Consider the following 5,460-nt stretch of genomic DNA (forward strand, 5'->3'; position numbering starts at 1 on the left):
TTTCCGCATTCTAGTGCCCTAAAGAGCTCATTTATTAACTATGACAAAATGGAATAATCTATTACAATTAAGCAACTGAACAATATGAAATATATTTAGATTGGATTCGATGTGCATACTAATTAAATCTGATGACAGTGCTCAATGGTTCCCATTTTACCAGCAAGTCACTAAATATCTCTGAGACTCAGTTTCATCACCTATAAAATGGGAATAACAACATTATACCATGTCCTTCACAGGGTAAGTTATTATTATTGAAGCAAAGTAAAGAAAGGATTCCAAGTAGGGAAAAGTTATTACTATTATTTCTTTCTTAAATTGTAAAAGACTATACACATTTTAGACTATTATTATTATCATTATTATTCTTTTATTATTCACTCAGTTATGTTCACTCTTTCTTAAGTTCCCTCAGATTAGTTGGCTCTCAACTTGATAAATCTGTGCTGTAGCTCCAGAAACAGTACCCTTTTCTTTCTGAGAAAAAAATGTTAAATTTTTCTTTCTTAGTCCTAATTTTTCTATGTTGTGAGTCCTCTGGGATAAGGGAGTCCCTCCTAGGAGAATGTAGGGTTCTCCTATTAATCATTGCTTTCTACAATTGTGCTCACAATGCAATACTTCACCAGCATAGGTGCAGCTGTCAATAAGTTAAGTCCTTTTCCAGATACCCAGTATATGTCCAAGAAAAGGCCCATGGGCCAGTCAGAAACATGGAGGAAAACAACACTTTAATGAATTTGGGTGCTGAGAATAACATGTAAGACAATGGAAATCAGTTCAAAGTTTTATTAAAAACAGTGAGGAAGAAGAGAAAACAGAGAGGGAAAGGAGACTCAATGTGTGTAGATCCACACACTAATAGAGAGTATAATTCACTTAAGTGAAATCCTGTATTGGGCAGCACAGAGAAATGGTTCCATTCAGAAAGAGTGGGGTACTCCAGAGGAAAAGAGGTGCTCCTGCTGAAAGTGAGGATATGCCCCAAAGTAACTTATTTAAATATCTCAAATTTAATATTTGATTTTCCCCACACAACTGAGTTTCACGTGATTTTAGATTTTCAGGTTGATTAAGCATTCAGTAATACCTTGGTACTATTTTCCTTTTTCCATACCCATGACTTCACATTGACGAATGTATAGTTAAATTATCTGTTTTCATGAGTTCATATTTTTTCATGGGATTTTAACATTCATTTTTATAAGATTTTGAGTTTCAATTTTTTCTCCCTCCTTTCCTCCTGTTACCCCTTCCTCTCTCTCATTATCCCTCCCTAAGACAGCAAGCAATCTGATACAGGTTATACATGTGCAATCATTTAAACATATTTCCACATTAGTCATGCCATGAAAGAAGAAACAGGACAAAAGAAAAAAGCCACCAAAAAAGTGAAAATAGCATGCTTCAATATGCATTCAGACTCCATGGTTCTTTCTCTGGTTGTGGATAGCATTTTCCATCATAAGTCTTTTGGAATTATCTTGGGTAATTGTATTTTGCTAAAAGCTAAGTCAATCATAGTTGATCATCATACAATATTACTTATACTATGTACAATATTCTCCTAGTTCTGTTCACTTCACTCAACATCAGTTCATGTAAGTCTTTCCACGTTTTTTCTGAAATCCCACCTGCTCAACATTTCTTGTAGCACAATAGTAATCCATTACATTCATTACATATATTCATACATTCATACACCACAATTTGTTCAGCCATTCCCCAATTGATGAGCATTCCCTCAATTTCCAATAGTCTGCCACCACAAAATGAGCTGTTATAAATATTTTTTGTACATGTAGGTTCTTTTCCTTTTTTTATGATCTCTGGGATACAGACCTATTGGTGGTATAGCTGGATGAAAGGGTATGTACAGTTTTATAGTCCTTTGAGAATAGTTCCAAATTACTCTCCAGATTGTTGGATCAGTTCACAACTCCAGCAACAATGCACTGGTGTCCCAATTTTCCCACATCTTCTCCAACATTTATCATTTTCCTTTTCTTTCATATTAGTCAATCTGATAGGTGTGAGGTGGTACCTCAGTATTTTTTTAAAATTCGCATTTCTCTAACCAATAATTATTTAAATCATTTTTCATGTGACTATAGGTAGCTTTAATTTCTTCATCTAAAACTGTCTGTTCATATCCTTTGACCATCTAACAATTGAGGAATGGCTTGTATACTTAAAAATTTGACTCAGTTCTCTATATATTTGAGAAATTAGGCCTTTATCAGAAACACTGGCTGTAAAAATTGTTTCCCATCTTGCTGCTTTCCTTCTAATCTTGGTTCCATTGGTTTTGCTTGTGCATTTTTAAAAGTTTAATGTAATCAAAATTATCCATTTTGCATTTCATAATGTTTTTTTATCTCTTGTTTGGTTGTAAAATTTTCCCTTCTACATAAATCTGACAGGTAAACTATTCCTTACTCTCTTAATTTGTTTATGGTATCACTGTGTCTAAATAATGTGCAGATTTTCAACTTATCTTGTGAGATGTTGGTCTATGCCTAGTTTCTGCCATACTATTTTCCAATTTCCCAGCAGTTTCTGTTAAATAGTGAGTTCTTATCCCAGAAGCTGGAATCTTTAGGTTTATCAAAAAATAGATTACTATAATCATTTACTAGTGTGTCTTATGTATCTAATCTATAATTTTGATGATTATTGCTTTATAATGTAATTTTAGATCTGGTACAGCTAAGCAACCATCTTTTGCATTTATCTAGATCTGAGAGGGGGTGGTTGAGTTTCCCCACTAGTGTAATTTTGCAGTCTATTTCTTCCTATAACTCATTTAACTTCTCCTTTAAGAATTTGAATTCTGTACCACTTGGTGTATATATATATTTAGTGCTGGGATTACTTCATTATCTATGGCACCTTTTAGCAAGATGTACTTTACTTCCTCCCAGCACCTGCCAGAGCTTATTCATGTCAACTAACCAGAGTCTGCAAATCCTCCACTCTGAGGTCCATCTGCACCCTACCCAGCTCAGTTTTTTTTCCCTTTTGAAAACACTAAAAATAATGTCCTTACATCAATTTTACTAGAGCCAATCACTTGCCATGCTTGGAATAGAGACAGTACTCAGATTGTCCTTTGCCCTAATAATCATGAAGTCCACATTTACAAGAAGAATGGGAAACCAATGGGTAAAAGGCCATGAAATGAAGGAACACAATGGACACATCACAGGTATTGACTAGGATCCCAAGAGCAATTGAATTGTGACTTGTGGTGCAGACTGTAATGCCTATGTCTGGAGTCAGAAAGATGGCATCTAGAGACCAACCCTGGTGATCCTGAGGATTAATCATGCAGCCACCTTTGTGAAATGGTCTCTCCTGGAGATTAAAATTTGCTGTAGGTAGCAGAGCTCAACTGATTTCCATGTGCTACTTTGAGTCTGAAAATGACTGGTGGGTAAGTAAATACATAAAAAGCCAATTTGTTCTACTGTCCTTAGTTTGGACTAAAACTCTAACAATGTTTTGCTGGCTACTCGATCTTGTGACTTCAAATGCAGAGTTTTTTCTGCCTACATTAAAGAAGTTGATGAAAAGTCAGCCAGTACTCCATGGGGTACCAAGATGGCTTTTGGTCAATTGATGTCAGAGTTTTGTGGTACCGGAAGTGGTGGTTGGGTCCATGGGGTTAGTTTCTCTGCTAGTGGAAACCACCTCACTTGGGTCAGCCATGATAGTACTGCATCAGTTGCCAATGCCTCCAAACACATGATGGTTTCACAGCTGAAAACAGAGTTCCTCCCACGGTAGAGTGTGTTGTTTGTCTCTGAGAATAGTGTGGTGGCTGCTGGCCATGACTGTTGCCCAGTACTATTTAATTATGATGATCATGGTTCTTTAACCTTCATCTCTAAATTAGACATTCCAACACAGAGCATCCAGTGCAACATCTCTGCCATGGAACACTTCCACAACATGGAGAAGAGAGCCATGACTAAGGACCACAACACTGCTCTAGATATGCTACACCAAAACAACATCACCCAAGTGTCTATTTATTAAGTGGACAAGCAAGACTGCCACAAATTTTGCACCACTGCCATTGATGGAGCAATGACAATTTGGGATTTCAAGACATTAGAGTCTTTGATCCAGGGGCTATGAATCACGTGAAGCTGTATTTCCATTCTCTAGTGTGACAGACACTTAACAGAATGCAGTTCCAACATTTGCATGAAGACGGGAAAAACCCTACCATAAGTCAAAAGTGAGAAAATATCCCTTGCAGATGTTTTGTTTTTTTGAACATTTTGCCCCAGCCCCTTACCTTTTATTCTGTGTGTGTCTCTCTACTTCAAATGTGTTTCTTTTAAATATCATATTGTAGAATTCTGGTTTTTAATCTACTCCGCTATTCACTTTTGTTTTATGGGAGAGTTCATCCCATTCATATTCACAGTTATGATTACTAACTTTGTATTTCCTTCCAGCGTATTTTCTCCCTTTTGGTACTTTTCTCTCTCCTTTCACCCTGTCCCTCCTCATAAGTGTTTTGCTTCTGATCACTGCCTCTCCTTTCTATCAGCCCCCCTGCCCTTTTCTTTCCCTTTTCCCCACCTACTTCCCCATAGGGTAAGATAGACTTCTCTAGCCAACTGAGTGTGTATGTTATTCCCTCTTTGAGTCAAATCCAGTAAGGTTCAAATAATCTTCACCCCCTCCCTTCTTTCCCTCTACTGTAATAGCTCTTTTATGCCTCTTTATGTGATATAATTTACCTCATCCTGCCTTCCCCTTTCCTGTTTTCCCAATACAATCCTTTTTTTCACCCCTTAATTAATTTTCTTATCACCACAAAATCAACTTATACCTACACCCTCTGTCTATGTACACTTTCTCTAACCATCAGGTAATGCTTATCTTCCTGGTGCTCCTTTAAACATTATCAGGAGAGGTCAGCCTTATGGAAACACTTCCACAGGCAGAAAATAATCCTGAAATGTGCTAGAGAAACATTAAACACATAATGAAAAAACATTTCACAGGATCACAAATTTAGAGTTTGAAGGCACATTAGAAAGTACCCAATCTCCCTTCCCATTTTACAGATGAGGAAACTCAAGCCCCAAAGGGTAGTGACTTGTCAAAGGGTACACAGGCAGCAAGTAACAGAAGAAGAATTTGAACCCAGACTCTCTAACTCTAAACTCGTCATTCTTCTTATTGCAGCATGCTGTCTCAATATTTATTTAGCATCTGTAACATTTCTAAAATACTTCTGTCTCAAAGACCTTGTGAAGTGGGTAACATAAGTATTACCATCATCTCCATCTCACAAATGAGGAAACTGAGACCCAGAAAAGTTAAACAACCTTTGTAGGGCCACCCAACATACCAAAGCTAAGACTCATGCCCAGGCCTTTCATGACTCCAACTTTGGTCCTCTTTCTACTAAACCGAACTCTGCCTGTAATGAAT

General features: G+C 37.0%; 1 pseudogene; it reads left to right on the forward strand.

Moving 5' to 3' along the window:
• The first annotated feature begins 615 nt into the window (after positions 1-615).
• On the forward strand, positions 616-4,146 carry LOC114037750 (annotated as a pseudogene).
• Positions 4,147-5,460: the final 1,314 nt, after the last annotated feature.

This window comes from Vombatus ursinus, unplaced genomic scaffold (assembly GCF_900497805.2).
Source record: "Vombatus ursinus unplaced genomic scaffold, bare-nosed wombat genome assembly UNPS02010548.1, whole genome shotgun sequence".
NCBI lineage: Eukaryota > Metazoa > Chordata > Mammalia > Diprotodontia > Vombatidae > Vombatus > Vombatus ursinus.